Raw genomic sequence first — 17,837 nt, 5'->3', positions numbered from 1 at the left:
TCTTACAGCACTAAAGTTTTGTGAAACGCATTCTGATGTGCAAATGATCAAATGCTTTCTTTAAAAGGAGCTGGAGGTGGCCATCTGCAGTCATAGACATTTCCATGTGTTTAGGATATGCATGTTTCATGCATTGCAAAGAGTTTGGTGCCATTGTACTTCTACAGCTTGCCATTACAAAGATTTTACATTTCCATGAATGATGACTGACTATAACAGTTCTGGCATTGATGGAAAATGCTGCTATTGTAAGATATGCAAAATACAGCTTCCAGCAGAGATCAACACTGCATGGTTCTCAAAAGCCTAGCCAGAAATATTCTTTTCAGTTATTCAACAGAACCTCTCTTTATTGAGCACTGTGGTTTCAGCACAACAAATGTACAAACCCAGTCTTTAATAAGTCACAAAGACAATACCATTTTGAAAATACTTCAAGAGCTACATGTTCCTTTCTGTGCTGTTAAGGTAAATCCACTGAGTCCACTAAGGTCACTGGGAGCATGTTGAGTGATTCGTGGAGTCTAAATGTTCACACACTGAGTTCTGCACAAATGCCAAACAAGTATAAAACAGAGTCTACATCTTACAAATAGATTATAGACGCAAGATAGATGCTGACAGTTACATAGGCTTTCCCCAGTATGTGACACCAGGCAATCTTACAGAAACAGCTTGCATCTTTCTGGCTTTCAACTGTTTGGATAAATTGTAAGAAATAGACACACTGCTCAGGGAAATGGATCAGTGATGCAGTCTGGTTTTACTTCACTGAATTTAGCAACTACCTATTCAAATTTTAATTGCTAACAAAACTCTTCTTAGTGTTTCGTAACCTCAAAGCTCCTTAAATTACATCCCAGCTGATCACTGCCTTTGTCCACAAAACACCTCTGACCCATTCATGTCATGGACTTGATGACATGTGGAAGACACTTGACCTCAGCCAAGAGGGCTATTTCAGATAGTGGTGTGTGTAGCTTATTGACTGAGCAAAGCAAATGTGAATCAATGCTAAAAATGACTCTGGTGGTCAATGAGTAAGAATCTGATCTGCTGCCCACTGAAATTAATGTCCTCTTTTGATGATTTAAAACAGACATTGGCTTTTAATACACACACACCCCTCCCTCAAAAGCAGGAGAGGCATATTCACAATTCACCAATGGATTACAACTATGCTAGTCTTGGAAAATCTTGTGCGATTAACAAAATATATGGAGTGGAAAGATACTTTACACTTTTCCTGGCCACCAACCATCAGTGTTTATAAAAATAAATATATAAAGCAGTGATATTTGTTACCATGGTCTACCAGCCCATGCCTTTTACATCTTTCTTTCATGGCTGGTATTAATTTAGAGTTTTATTTTCACTCCCTAATAATCTATATATGTGCATGGCCAACATCATCCAGTCACCATTTTTCTTCAATCTTTTTCTGTATGCACCTTGAATGATTTGGATGGCTGTATGTAGTTAATTCACATTTTTACCTTGTGTATGTCAGTTCTTCATCCTATCAGAGAGAGATTCTTTGTTACACTACATTAAAATAAGATACAATGCTCTGATAAACCATTATCAGTTCCAAGCAGTTCAGCTATATAGATATATTTCTGTCATCTTTAATATCATTGATGTTGTAATTCAGTTTCTAAGAGCATAAGGACATATAATGATACCATACTTCTGCAGCATAATAGACAGGGAATACATCTTCAATATATCAACTAAGAAGTTGCACATGTTGACTACAAAATTTTCCATGTTTTTCAGAGAGACAAACCCCTTCTATCAGGGTACAACACACTAACCTCTCAGTTAAGACTGCTCTTTTGAAGCAGGAATACCTCTTTTACGTTTGACTTCTCTCTCTCGGGCTTACATACCCCTTGGAGGCAAGCTAGCAAACTAGACAAAAAAATGTGTGTGATAAGTCAGTCATTTCTTATGCAAATATTACGTTCTGCTTCAAGGTGTATCCTTAAGCTGCACCAGATATTTACCTCAGTTTTTGAAAGCATCCCTTCTGCTAGAGCAAAATGGTATGTCTTGTAGAAAGGGAATTATAAGTTTAAGATAAAACAATCTGCAGGCATTTTAGAAGGCATTATTGCTAGAAATGGTAAGAAGCAGCAATAAGATTTTTTGCTGCCTAGCAATTGTCTACCCATTTAAAATTCATATTGGGTAACTGAAAATCACAGAGATTAAAGGAACCACAGAAGTTTACTCCTCTGATTATATTAGGTCATCTACCTGTTTGTGGTATATTTTTGTAACCCCTTCTGACCCTATTCACATTTATTTTCCCACCAACAGCCTCTATTTTCATGATACAAAGCAGTATGGATTAATTCACCATCTCCTCATATTTCTTACTGTAACTTGTATATTTTTTTCAATTAGCAATTGACATATTTTCTTGACTACATACAAGAATTTGAGAAAAATATTCAAACTCACCTCATTATTTTTGCTTCAATTTCCTGACTACACTCCTAATTAATGCTGCGATGCCAATGTTAGCTCTTCTGAAAGTACAATGACCTGATTTTGAATTCCTGAAGTTAAACATTATGTGCCAGTTTTCAGACACAGCCTTACCAGTCTGGCTTACATCAAAGCATTATAAAGGTCTCAAGGACGCCATTCTGAAGGGTGCAAAAGAAAGCCCTAGCTATACAGGCTTCCTTCCTGGAAAAATATCACCTCTAAATTGGGTGGAGGATATGCAAGAAACTTCTCTAGATGCTGGAGTTTCATTATGCTACTGCTCAGATATAGGCATTACCGTGAATGAAAATTCCTGGCTTTAAGGCAAAAATTCAAGGTTACTTCAACATAGATTTCTCTGTATTGGATAATACCTATTTTCTGCTAAGGAAAAATTAGTTTAGAACTTTTCCTGCCTCACACTGCAATTATTTTGTTTCATCAGTTAGAGCAGTTGCCAATTTACTATACTTTCTGACCTGTATTATCTTGGTATAGAAGCCAGTCTAACAGTAATAAGCATTCCTGAGCAGGGAGAGCCTCAGTGTTCGCTATTCAGGGGATGGACAGAGATGATACAATCAACATTCCTTATCAGATAACAAATACAAACCCAGTTCTGACTCAGTTCTCAGACGGCTATGTGTGAATTAGCTCGCACATAATATTTTACCTCAAAAATCTGTAAAATAATTAATGAAAAAATATTTAGTATTATAAATTACATATTTATAATATTATTCTAATAGTCATTTGTGTTTCCATCATGGGTATTTCAAGCATGTCACGTTTGACAGTATCACTGCACATAAACATAGGACAATGATGAAGCTAATACAATACTTCTGAAGATAACACAAAAGGAAATTAGCTGTAACCTGAATATATAATTGCATTTACAAACGAGTTCCACTATTAAAATTATTTAGAGAAATATCTGTTAAGAACTGAAACCTACCCCTCTTTTGAAGCAATACTGTTGACTACACTACCTATAACAGAAATTCAATTTGATGTTCTAGGAAACATTTCTAAACATATTGCTAAATAACAAGATAGACAGAATTTCTATTTTCCTTAATGCTCATCAATAAAGTACTGTGAATTTCATGGTTGGAAGCACTAAGTAGCCAAAAGATCTATTTCTATATCAGCAGTAGTAGCAATTATTAGATTTTTTACTAAAAAAGTCACAACTCTCCCTTAGTGAAAGCTAGGCAGCTCCTTTTTATTTGGGAACTGACTTTGGGATGATTATCCCTGGGAACCAAGAACTCAACACTTTTGCTACAAGTGCAAAACAATTCTTTCATCTCTCCCTAGCACAAATAAATAGGTTTCACATTAAAAATAACAACAGAAAACCATACCAAATGAAAATATTCCACTGAAAGTCTAAGGAAAGCATAAGGAAGTAAATAACTTCTGACAGGTTTGGTTACTTAATGCACTACCAGGAAGTTCTCAGATCCTGAGGTAATAAACGCATTACAAAAAATCACAGAGAACAGGATAGTCCAATTCACATGCAAAGCACTGTGCCCAAAGCTCCAGGTGTTTTCTGAGGGGACATAATACAGTGGTGATGAAAATAGCTGAATAAGAAAAAGCATTTAGAATAACAAACCACAAGTCAGAGCGGTTGATACTTCACACTGGAAGAGACTAAAGATAAGAGGGTAGAAAAAACAATGGACAGCTGAGAGGACAGTTCTGTCTGAACCAGAATATCCCATGGGAGTCAAGGTATGTCATAAGGTATAGCAAGATATATGTGAAGTATATCAAGTAATCCGGTGATAAGGAAGAAACACCCTGTATTTTCTCAGGGTTATAAAGACAAGAACTCAATTTTGGAGATTGTGAACAGAACCTTCTTTTTTTCTGAGCAGAAGGGAAATTCCAGTTCTAGTTCTCTTCTATTGCTGTTCTTTACCCTTATTAAAGATCCAAAACATAGAAGCTATACTTTACAGCATACACAATTTTTAACAGAAAAGGCCCTAACAATGGCAGCTGTTCTCAGATACAAGGAGGGTCACCTCAAGGAGGTGAGATGAGAAAGGCCTATCAGCACAGGAACACTATGGTATCTAGTGTTTGTATGGGTCACATCTGCTAATTGTCCTTCTGTATCTTTAAACTGGCATAAAACCACAACATAAAAAGAGAAGCTGAGGAAAACCACATCTTTTCACCAGTCAACCCATGATTCTCCTTAGAAAGTTATGGTACCAATACGTATCACATGTATATAGAATGCAAACAAAAATGACATTGGTTACAATTAGTTCAGCTTCTGATATTAAAAAAGAAAAAAGAAAGTTTCAAATCAACACACTTGGGAGCATTCTGATTGTTTCCCACTATGAAATATCTACTTGTGTTTTTCTTTTCAACTGTTCATGTATAGCTGTTTAATCACATCTTATTTAAATGGGGGAAATACCACAGTTTAGGGGACTAGGTCATGATAGATAATACCAGATCACTCTTAATACAGTAAGTCACTCATGTACTGTTTTCTTATAAGTCATACATAATACTTTTGTGAAAGATCCAGATCTTTAATTAAAAAGAACACTACAGCAATAAAAGACCAGGAGTTATAAGTTAAAGGTACAATATAAAACTTATAAAACTACATCCAAGTATCTTAAAATTATAATGAGCTGAAATCCTGGACTTCGGTTGGTTCACTTTTAGCTAAACTGAAGACCATTTACATGATGTAGATCCTGACTATCACTGTGAGCCAGGGGTCTAGGTCCGTGTCCTGCTTTGAGACCAAACCAAATAAATACACCTAGAGAGTGGGGAATGTTCAGAAGGTATGCCAAAAGAAAAAGGCAGTTTCCTTTATAATATACTGGAAATAAGAGGTGTATTTATCAAGATATAAAATGGCTCAGACTGTTTTTGACTGGTTACCTGGGGTAGCCATTTTTACAATACATTTGTATTGAGATTCAGGCATTTTTACACTAAACTGATTCTTCTTAATGTAGGAAACATGCTTGGAATGGAGGATTTGCTGACTGAAAACTGGAGTAATTTATGGCAACTGTCAAAGTTGCAGGTACGCCAGCAGAGGTGCTTACTTTGATTCAAGAGTCAAGCTTCAGCTTTTTCTCTCATGAGGGTTATCTAATGCATATAATACATTTTTCCTTAATAAATGTCACACAGCATGTCACATGGTATGTCTATGTCATACAACAAAAGCAAAATACTTAGCAAAAATGCTAACATTTTTCTAAAAAGACAATTCCATACTGTCTATAAGTTTAATTTCCAGCTTTTCCATGTGATAACTCTTTAATTATCAATCAACCTAATGAGGTATGATACCTACTTATCAATGAAGAACGCATCTTCATTGTTATTACTCCAGTTCACTCTGTATGACATTTGTGGTGTGTATTGATCAATATTCCCTGAAAGACCTCCCTACACAGCTACTGCATAAATGCAGCATGTATGGAATTACTCATGCTAATCCATGAAGAAAATTAATGTGTAACTCATATCTTTGGTAAAATTAACCTGAAAAGCAGCAGTGTCTTCCCTAAAGGTAAGATACAGCTTCTACTAAATAAGAACACGAGGATTGCAACAGCTTTTTTTTTTTTTTTTAATTAGCTTTCATAAACATAAAAAGTAAAGGTCTTAGTTTACAGATTCCTATAGTTTCAGAAGCTTTGAGTTGATATAAATTGTATTACAGAAAATATTACAGACTCCTTGCTACAGATGATGCCACAGATGAAGAAAGTAGAGAATACATTTTCTCCTGTGCCAGCTTTGTGTGCATACAGAGAAAAGCAACACCAGTCCTGGCCTTAGAGCTGCAACTAAAGTGACCTAAGATACACTGCTATAGTGCTAGCAGGAAATAATATTATCTTTCCACACCCTTTGACCAGCCCTAAATATTGGCCATTGCTTGTAGAAGTGAGCGACTTCTTCCATCTGAAGAAGAGCACTGTACCTCAAAACTTCTTAATGCAGAAGTATAGTATTTGCAATTTGGACATTCTCAGTTTAGTTCATTGCCAAAATCAAATAAAATCTGATGTTATAGAAAGCTTTTCATCCAGATAAATATTGTTACTTAGCAATAAGTACGAGTCTGACCTGAGTTTCCTTTGTATTATTCAGACAATGCTGCATGTTTGAGAATGCAGCTGTAGCTGCATAAATTTGCATCTACCAAATCGCAGGATGGACCTTTTAAATCTAAATGTGTTTCCATTCTGACAGTATAGTACTATAGTTTCTAAACACTGACAGTACAGTACCTGTGTCTAAAAAATATTTAGACTGGTGAGATCAAGTTGTCAGAAACCCTCTTCCCCCTCGCCCCCCAAATAAGAGTATCTACAAATAACAGTTAATCCAATTTTGGAAGGCAATACATGCAATAGTTCTGTGAAAGCATATTTATATCTATTAAAGCCCCCCCTAAAATTCTCCATTTTCAAACTGAAAGAAAAATAATTTGCTAAAATAGCTTAAATACATTTCTGTTGGAAAGTTCATATTTGTCTCATTTTCATAAGTGTATCATGATATCTTAATCTGTGAGTAAAAAGAAATATATGGACATGATCAGGGATCTTATAAAATTAAAAACAACAAAAACTGGTGGAGACATACAACAACAACAACAAAATCCTTATGCAAACAATTAGAAATAAAAAAAGGGTTAAGTCTCTTCATAAAGAATTTCTAATGCATAAATCTAGCATGGCAAGTCTTCTCTATCAAAAGTATTATGACAACATTCATCACAAGGCATTTACTCAAGTTCAATTATTTATATTGCCTTTGCTCATAGGTAGACTATGCTTGTAATAAGAATTGACTGACGAACATCAACAGTGGTGTCAATAAAAGACATTTCATTTCAAGTAAAGAATGGTTGTTAATTTCAAGTATTTTCAAGATATACCACCTTCAGTCACATATGGATGGCTTTGCTTTATAAAAGAATCACTATTTATCTGGAATAGAAGATTATACAGAACTGAAGAACTAGAGGAAAACCATACAGAAGAAGGATGGCTAATGGCTTCTTCAGGGAAAGGTTATTATTTCCTGTACATAAAAAAATTTCATTGCTTCCAAGCTAGAGATACAAAGTGATACAAATCTTTCACGCAGCTGGAATTTCAATGTTAGACCATTCAAACTGAAGGGATATTTTAATTACTGCTCTGAGTACAATATTTTTTTTGGCTTAAACATAAAATTTTCCTATCTCAGGATTCTTCCTAAATATGATAGACAGCTATTAATGATAATCCTTTATGTTATTATGTTAAGTAATTTATTGAAATTATTTAATGACTCCATATCCTGGGGACTATGTGAACTATTTGAGCAGACGCCCTTTACAATTTGTCTGTATAGTGGTAAGCCAAATAAAGCTTAACTTCTTACTGGCAAACTTTTGTATTATTTACAACCATGTAAATAGCACAGTTAAGGGATTCCCACTCCTGCCCTGCTTTTTCACAGGATGTTTAATTTCTAAGATGGAACCACAGGCACTTATACAAGTTATTAACGGTTTTGAAACTACGATTACTTTTCTCTCTTTCATAATATTGTAACAGGGAGAAATTGCAATTACACCTGATTATCCTCAGCATTCAAAGATAATCTGTCATATGCCCTTCCAACATCCTTCAGACACAAAGCATAAAATACTTTGTAACAGTGATGAGATGAACACTTCAAAACGGGTGCTTAAAGTACCCAGATAAAAGAGTAATGGCCACTAATATTCAGAAACAGGTAGGTACATGAACGGCTATGGCATTTCTTTCCTTCATATGAAGATATTTTGTATGAATATTACTATTAGCAGTTCCCTCTGTATAGTACAGATGGTATGTTCCTGCTTGCTAAAGCAGGGATATATATTAACTATCCCTCTCTTCTACTTGATTTGGCCTCATGACCAACACTCAAGAGAACAAGCCACATCACTGGATAGCTCAGTCTTCATGTCTTATTCCTATCTAGTTTTTCTTCTAGTGTCACCAAAAAAGTGTGAAGTAAGATAATTTCAAAAAAAACTAACTTGAGATTGACAGTTTATTTCTCTTAGAGCAGGCTATATAATGAAATCATTCTGTCTTGCAGTCATGGCACACTTAGCTGAGACACACACGTTGAACTAGCCTAGCCTAAAGCCACAGAAGATTCATATGCTGTTAAAAGGTGGGGTTTTTTTTGTTTTCTCTATACATTTACCAAAAGCTCAATACCACTGGATACCCTGCCAGTTAGTGCAGGGTTAGGATTACTATTTGCAAAGCTATTAGTGTCTGCCCTACTGTACCATACCGGAAATGATAATTTAAAAAAGTAAAACAAGAAGGACAAAACAGTTTCCTGCATAAAAAAAAAAATAAATTATGGGTTACAAAAGATTGGTTTCCTCAAGGAGAAAAAGCATCCCTGAAGGTTACAGCTCTAAAGGTTGTTTTCCACTGCCTCTGTTTTTCAAATGTGATAATGTCCTTTTATAAGCACCCTAGTAAGAGTTTAAAACATTCTCCCAGGGATTGTAAATCCACTGCTTTTCTCTTCTAAGTTTTTAAAAGGTACCATTGTCCCTTAAATTGCACACAAGGGGGTTGAAAGAATCGAGATTATTCTCAAGTACATCAAATTCTGTTTCAAGAGCCTTTATGGCACACAAAACTGTATCAAGGGACATTTAATAGGCACAACAGAGTCAATCCTGAAAGGTGAGAGAGCACTGCACCAGCATATAAGCAATGTTAATCAAAACTGAAACAGAAAGCAACTGAAACAAAGACATGTTTCCCAGGAAATCACTGCTTCATGCAACACCAAGCCATTCATTGATATTAATACAACATAAAGTAGTTCTTTTTATTTAATCCTCTTTAGGCAAAACATTGACTTGAGCTGAATGTCTTCAAGAAGTAGCAGAGCAGAGATGGCATCTGACAGGACGCTTTTACTTGTTGATCCTTCTGTACAGACACCAAAATTGCAAAACCGATTCCCTGTGCATTCTATACAGAACAGGGAATGGGCTGGGTTTTGGGGTAAGAGAACCCCTTTCAGAGCACTGCAGCAGCTACTAAAGAGAAAAATACTGTTACAGCTGAACCCATGACAAGACAAAATAAAAAAAATGGAAATCCTGAGGTCACTTCCACACCAGAACCATTAAATCTCACAGAAATCTATCAGAAGCTAATTTTTGAGACCAGTTACTGGACATGCTACTTAAGAACATACTGAATTTCACTACAATTTAAAATGTGAGGTAAAACATTACATTTACACCTGTTTACCCTGGATGGAAGCATACCCTACGACTGGATTTGAGTATTTCATAGTGTTAGATATTAATGACTACTAATACTCAGCTAGAAACACTGGAGTATGAGGCCTTTAGTGCAGCATGTTCCCAGTTTTACATCTAAAAATGTACAGTAATAGTAAGTATTTTTCATTAGTAGAAAAAACCCTATTTCCTCATTACGCAGAGGAAGGCAGTAGAAAAGACCAGGCTTTGATTTATCATTACACTGAAAGCAAATACAAGGGAGATGTGCAAGAAGAGAGGAATATTATGCAACATGTACTTAGGTAACTGGTGTCAAAATCCCATTATGTGAATGCTGTAGTGTGCATAGAGAGACTGAAAACTTGGTGCTAGTTTAATAAAAATATTATAGACAACTCTATAAAAAAAAAAAAAGAAAAAAAAAGTGGAAGCATAACATCAGTTCCTAGGAAGCAAATGACTAAAAAAGGACCTGCAGTCTTTGATTCAATTCCCTACACTACTGATAAGTAGTAATTGTATACTTTTCCTTAAACACATCAAATCCATCTTTAAGCAGCATACAGTGCTCAACTTCGCAGCTCCTGGTTGCAAGATTATGCCTCAGAATTGCAGATGTCATTTCTCATAGCTAGAAACAGTCTTCTCATTTCCAGTTTAAATTATTTACCTCCAGTTTAAAGTTTATTTGTTCATTACTGACATTGACCTTCAACTTCAATAGCACTTTTGAATTTCTCCAAGTTCATGCACCTGCAGAGAGCCTCAGCTAATTAGGATGGGCAGACTGCCACATCCAGGCACTGTCCCGCTCCTTTCCACTCGAGTCTGAATTTACTTTTCTGGAATTATACACTGTATTTCAGGTAAGAACTTAATAGTGCTTTGAACACTGATAGTTTCAGTTCCGTACACCTACTCAAAAGAGATTGCCTGACACTCAGTAAGGTCATAGGGGACTTACTCATGCTCTTGGCACACTCACAGCACCCAGTCATCTGGAACATAAATATATGTTCAGACAATCCACTCATCATCAAATGATGAGAACCTTCAGTTTGTAGAACCGTTTCTGTTGTATGTTTGAAGAGCTTGTGATTAAACCCTCAATGTGCATTAGTAACTAGTGTTGTTAAAATTACTGTTCTTTCTATAATTTCATTAAACAAAGTAATTCAATTTTTCAACTGTAATACCCTTACAATGTCTTCCAAGGTTGTTTTTTTTCTTGTGTCGTCGTCATCCCCCCCATTTCATCATTATTCTATGTCATTACTTACTTTGGACCACTCCAACATAGCTCTTTAGGGTAAGATCCCCTCCATAAACCTCCTCACCTGCTCACCATGCAACTCTTTAGTCACATTATATTTCTTCTCCCAGTCCTCATTTTTCTTCTATTTACATGATTTCCCAGGTGATGACATAGCAAAAGCTTCACTGAAGCCCATAAGTGTTTGTTTCAGTTTCCTGTTGCTAGAGTACATTCCAAACGGTAAAAAACTTTTCTACAGAGAGGCTACTTCTCAAAGAAAGGCACTGAAGATACACTGTAAAGCCCATACTTACAACTTTGATTTTGCTTTCCATGGGAAGTGAAATATATAAAGATGTTTCCTGCTTTCACATGCACATTATTTTATATTATTACTCACAATTAAAGATTAGACTGGGAGGAAACAGTCTCTGCACTACCTATGCAGTATTTAACTGTTGGACATGTATGTAAGCATGCATTAGCAATCGAGGATCAAGGAGAAAAAAGTGTTTTGTTTTGATTAAAGATTCTACTGCAATAAAGCAAATGGTGCTATCATTACAGCTGCTTAATCCAAGTGCTTCTTCCGAGAATTTTCTTCCACTGTCTTCCTGTCTGGCTTCCTGGCAGTCATATCTGTCATATTTCTGCTGGCTTATTTGTAAATATAGAGAACACGCAAACTTAAGTTCAGTTTGGTGAAACCTCAATAAATATTTCACCTCATATTTCTGACTGAAAAAGTAACAAAAAAATTCTTAAAGCAATTCTGTCTTCCTCTTACTGAAGCATAAATCTGACATCTTTATACAATATGCGCATGTAAAAGAGCTTTCTTTTACTCTTCTGAAAGCAACATTAGTGATCCCTTTGGTTATTTTTATTCTAAATCAAAAGTGATGGATATCATGGGTATATCTTTAAAAATTTGCCTTGTATTTTCAGATATCATATTGTAAAATGAGACCTGGCTAAATTGCCTTTCAGAAGAAAGGAGAAAGCATTTGGAAGCAGGAGGTCTTTTCAAGTTAACTAAACATTCTTTCTGTTCACGTTGCAAGTAGTTACCTTTCACTTAAGTGGTCAAACTGCGTTACATACTTTTATTTCCTTTCAAACTTATGGACCTATTTCTTTACCAAAATTATGCAGAAATGTCAGTTATAGGGCCATGTATATATACATCTATTTCTTCACAGACACACACACACATCAAGTGCAAATCTAACACCAAGATGAACAGCTGACTCTATACCATATGCAGGAGATAAGTTGCCACATGACCTGTTAACAGTGGATGCTGTCCCGAGTCTGACTGCAACACATCTGAGAAACTTTTCTGTTCTCATGGAAATCCAGCAAATTTTTATATGCAAGAAAGATGATTTCCACTGATCAGATTTAAAACATTAGAAATTTCAAATAATTGGCTGAAGATCTCAAAGTTTGCCACTTGTTTAAAGAGTGACAGTGTGTTGGTTATGGCACGATATTGCAAAGGCAAACCTGGAAGTTGTTTGGAAAGGATGGCAAAATCCAGAAGGGAGAATTCCAGAACTCAGAAGTGCAAGCAATGTGTTAATGCAAGCATTCAGTTTGCCCCACTTCAAGCACTTGCTGCCTCTTTATCACAACAATGATTTTAGATTTCTGTTAATCAGAGACAAGAAGCTGGCAAAAAAACCCCACAGGTAACTCACTGCAGAAACTAGTAAACTATGACCGAATATGTCAGAACATTAATATTTCTAAACCCAGGATTTTAATTGCATATAAAATCAATAGGGCAGATTACAGATTACTTTTTTCTTTTTAATGACTGCTGCTGTACTGGAAAAGATCCCCAGTTTCTAAATGGATGAATAAAGCAGTAAATTTAAGCCTTGCAAAAAAATAGTTGAGAACTATTGCACCTGGATTTATAGCCTATGAATCTACATCGGTGGGTGTCTGCAGAGCTGCATCAACCTGGACCAGAGTAAGGACTGTATAGCTTTTGAAATTAGAAAACAAGTTCTGGGGGTGCCTTGGTCTGAAATTGCAGCAGAACTCTTTTTTCAGTTTGGTGAGAAATCAGTTCTCACACCTCTTCCTAAGCTCTCTAGTTCACAAAATCATCTCTCTTTGCTTGTATTCACTATTTTTTCCTTTAGGTCCCTTCTATTCCTTACTTATTTATTATTCAGTTAGTTTAATTTTTTCTTCTCTTTTGCCTCTTTTAGTTTCTTATCCACTTATTGCTTATTTCAAAGCATTTTACAATCTGTGCTACCCTGCTAACATTTTCCAGTGCGGACTAGTCACATCAGATACCTTTTCTCCTCATGGCTTAAATTTACCAAAATACCTGCTTAGTTTTCAAGCCCTTGGCCTGATAACTCTTCCAATTTATATTCCATCAATGAAGAGAATTTTTGTGTTTCTTATGTGGAGCATGACTTGTTTATGTAGTAGAAGAGCTTAGAGGCTAAAGCCGAGACTTCTGGCCCCTGTTTATAAATGCATTGCCTGTTATTCAAACTACTTTTATAACATAACATTACAGTGGTGGTATATTTGTAAATGGCAATAGATTATTCTCTCATGCCCTCCTGTTGTCTGGGGATGGAACTCTGGTTAGGATCTGGCAAGAGACGCTCATTTCTTTAACTCATTACCTGATATTACTAATTCCTAAATTGAGGCATCCTCTTTAGAGGACAACCAAAAATACGTAGGAGGGGTGATGTATCCGTTCCAAAAGAATGCTTACATACAGCTGGCTGGCTCATCTCTGAGAGAAAACCTGCCCTGTGTTTCCCCGGATCAGCCTTCCACAGCTTTTGTTACCTGACAAACACCCCTTCAGCAGAGTGACAGGATAGGTGCTCCCATGCATTTCAGTACAGACAGGAGATGTCAGTGCAACCAGAGAAATTAAGTGACCCAATGCATTACAAAGACACATAATAAAGCCAGCTCCATTTGTACCTGTTATTCTGGGGGTTCCTCTGTATTTACTGAGCTACTTTCAGGGCAAAATAACATGCATGGATATTACAGGTATATTGGGCTATGCGATAGAGCTGAGCACTAAGAAACTAAGTTAGCTTTATGGTAAGTAGTATTAATTAACAATGGAAGCAGTTCCACCCTTCTGGAATATTTGTTAACAGTCCTTATTGGATAGGTAAAACCTAATAATGTCTCTATCATACAGACTTCTGACTCAATTCAGGTCAGATCAGTGTTAATGTTACATAGTCTACATATACTTCAAGTCTGAGGCTGGAAGAGCCGGCCTAGTAACAATACTTACCAGTAACCTATTTCACACTGGTAATGCATAAAAGATTGAATTATTCAGCATCAATATGCAGCTTTGATATCTTAAATAAGTCTTCCCATATGTCTGTGTCCTGTCTGAGCCCAAGTACCACCAGAGTAGACACTTAAAGTATATAATTTTATAAGCATACTCAGTCAAACTATCATTTTTATAAGCTCTACATCTTACCATGTTTTAGAAAAAAAGAAGTCATTTCCCTTGTGTATATACAGCATACTTTTTTAAACAGGAATAATATGAGCTTATATGTTGTCTCAGAAGCCAGTGAACTAAAGATATGATAGCTGGGATTATTTAGTGGGAAAACATGTATCACATGGTATGCCTCTATACCTCACATTCTTGAAAAGGATGGTTTACAAAGGTGGTCTCTGAGCTGAAATACTTCAGTATCACATGAAGGCGATATACTCAGGCAGATATTCTGAAAGTATAAGCTAGCAAGCCATTATTTCCAGGCTATTATTAGCTTTGCAGCATTTTCTGTAGCAGCAGCCTGCTGCTTCACAACCAGCTGGTTATCATGTTCAAAGCTCTTCAAAATTCTTTCTGGAGTTTCTTTGGACATCCCTCCAGAAAGATTACATTCTCTTTGGACTCAAGGGACATAAAAAGACTGGTTTGTGTCAGACTTTTTTAAGAGCTAGCTTTATTCATCTCAGGAAAGTGGAATTATCAAGCTACATCTGACCTGTACATTCCAGATTTCGGAAAAACCTTTTTGAAAATGTTAAAGATGAGACAAGCCTGATCGTGACCTTGTTCTAAATTTAGCTCTAAATGTATTTTGAAGGCATACAAAAATCTGGAATTGGGATAAGAAGTCCCCAGATCAGAGAGATCAAACTGAGAAGAATTTCACTGCAGGGTAACTAGCAGTCCCATGTTGTGTGCTTTCAATTAACCCAGGAGAAAAAAAAATACAGTAATTTCAGCTGAACTAATAGTTTAACTCCAAACATCTAACAGATTAACTGTGTAATGCTCATATAGTAGCATCATAACTTCTTTATGAATAGGTTCCTATGCAACAGTATGAAAAGGTCCCAAGCACAGAAGTGAATACTGGATGTATTTTAGCACAAGTTGCAGCAGGTGTAAACCAGTAGGGTGAACAGAGGTATGGGACTTGGCTTTGCCATTTATTTGCTTTGGAATAATGTTTCATGGGCAATACCTACATCTTTTCTATTTAAACCACAAGATCCTAAGAGGAAGAACTTATGATCACTACTGCTAATGTCCACATTCCAGTTTTCAACGTGGAGAAACCCACGTTAATCCAGGTACCAGAAGCCATGCAGCTGCTTAAGTGCAGAGTATTCCCCAGGCTGTGTTCTCAACTGTGTTGTGTCTATAAACCTCTAATACCTGAGCAAGGCCGTAGTGAAAGTACTTCTTTGGTATCTCTGCATAGTATTGCATCACATCATGTAAACATACACATTATGTGCCCAGACATGCCTAAGACAGTAGGTCCTGAACTTAGTCTGAGACTCCAGATTACATAAACAATAGCTTGCTATTTCTTGAAGCTGCCATGTACATATTTGTTCTTATGTACACATGGAAAACAACGCTACACAAGAAATGTTGAGATAGGCACATACCAGGGTTTAGTTCATGGCATACATTCAAAGTTCAAAGACTCCAAAGTTACTTTAGGGTACAAGTGGAGGTGACAAGAGGGAGGGGAGGAAGAGAGAAACGCTCCCTAGTGGTGAGTGGGGAAGAGCAGTGATGAACACTGTACAATATCTTCCTCAGGCTATTCTCTATAAAGTGGTGTGGTGATGATCAACATGGCATGATTTCTTCTAGCACTGTACACTTTTCATCAGGATCCTCTCAAACTCCCTGTTGGTAGCTACCATTTATGAAGTTTTAAGTGGGACCGGAGCATGTTGACTGCATGCTTGCTGGTTACCCAGCTTTTGTGCATAGGTATGCCCCACAGAACCTTACTGAGCAGGTACTTGAAGAGGCCAAAGTCTGTTGTCTTGAAGTCCCGGACAGTGAGATTGCTGCATGCCCTTCTCACAGCCCTAAGGATCTCGAACTCAACCATCTCATGACTGCTACAGGCAGGGCTGACTGGAGCATCACATTCCCCATCAGCCCCTCCCTGTTGGTGAGCACAAGGCCAAGTCTTTCTTCCTTAACCTTCCATTCCAATACTGTTATTTCTTGTATTCTGCACTATGTTTCAGTCCTCCTTTGTTCTAAAAGCTTATAAAATACTGAGTAAGAAAATGCAGGAAATGAAGGGAAAGGATGATTCTTAACAGGAGTGGCATCAGCTTCCCATAAGAATCTGCCTTAAAAGCAGTATTATGATTTGCAGGTGCTAGACCACAGTAACAGTAGCATGAAATAAGGGAAAGGACCCTGCCATGGAGGCCCTGGAAAGGTGACACTGCTACAGCAGCTTTTTCAAAAGTTACAGTGCTTGAAGTGGAAGGCTTGCTACAGACTGGGAAACAGGAAGTTCCTCAGCATGGCAAAGGATATGACATCTAGGGCAGTGTGCAACAAGATGTTTGGCAGGGAAGCAGAAAAGTTTTTGGCTTAGACATAGGCACTCACCATACTTACCTAGTGTCTTTTTGCACAAACTTTAAGCAGAACATTAAAAAAATCCTCTCTCTTTAAAACCCCAGAGAAGATTCAAATTGTATTTTTGCCACTAACACTTTCTTGTAATAAGGTTACTTTTCAGAGTTACTTAGCTATCCTTTGAGAACTTTATGTTCATCATCCTATCAAGCATTGTACTATGTTACTCGTAGTATTTAGATTATATTTTATATAATTATTTGCACAAATTATGTCCATAGTAAGTATAATATTAAATACTGCACTTGTAATAACAGTAAAAATTGCTACATTTCACCACTTTTTTTGATCAGGAGAAAAAAATACCTTAAATTGCATTACTGGCTATGCACCATAAACACCTAATACAGCATTCTTGCTTTAAATGCTCAGGTCTGTAAAGAGATACTTTTGCATTTCCATTTGTATAAAAATGCCACCGATGGTTTATACTCCATGAGATTCCCTCAGTGTTATAGGAGATTTATCTGGATATGCCCTCATTAATGCTAACTGTCAGAACACACATAAATTCCCTGTGCATTAATGAGAAAATAAAACTCCGCAAACCTTTTCTATTTGAAATCCCTAAGGGGGCACAGCTTTCAAAGCATGATTATGTGATTGTTTTAAAATAACCAATATTTTGCCTCCTCCATACTTCTGTTTCTAATTATAAAACACACTTCGCATTTAAAAGCACTGGCACAGTGTCGTTGTTTAAACCCAATCAGACAACTCGTTCACTCACTCTCCCCCTTCTTTCCCTCCTCCTACTCCTGGAGGGACAGAGAGGAGAATCGAAAAGAATGCAACTC

The 17,837-nt window shown here is 36.6% G+C and overlaps 1 long non-coding RNA gene across 1 annotated transcript; it reads left to right on the top strand.

The window, feature by feature from the left end:
- The first annotated feature begins 5,369 nt into the window (after positions 1 to 5,369).
- On the top strand, positions 5,370 to 10,186 carry LOC133275416 (uncharacterized). The gene is made up of 3 exons (XR_009745507.1): positions 5,370 to 5,578; positions 8,121 to 8,301; positions 9,566 to 10,186. It is a non-coding gene; the product is annotated as an uncharacterized LOC133275416 (long non-coding RNA).
- The last annotated feature ends 7,651 nt before the right edge of the window (positions 10,187 to 17,837 follow it).

Source organism: Pezoporus flaviventris, unplaced genomic scaffold (genome assembly GCF_033815535.1).
Source record: "Pezoporus flaviventris isolate CSIRO_AGI_PZ_B2104156 unplaced genomic scaffold, CSIRO_AGI_Pfla_v1 ptg000040l, whole genome shotgun sequence".
NCBI classification, from domain to species: Eukaryota; Metazoa; Chordata; class Aves; order Psittaciformes; family Psittacidae; genus Pezoporus; species Pezoporus flaviventris.
Note: the sequence above shows the minus strand (reverse complement) of the source record. Positions and strands in the feature narration are given on the sequence as shown.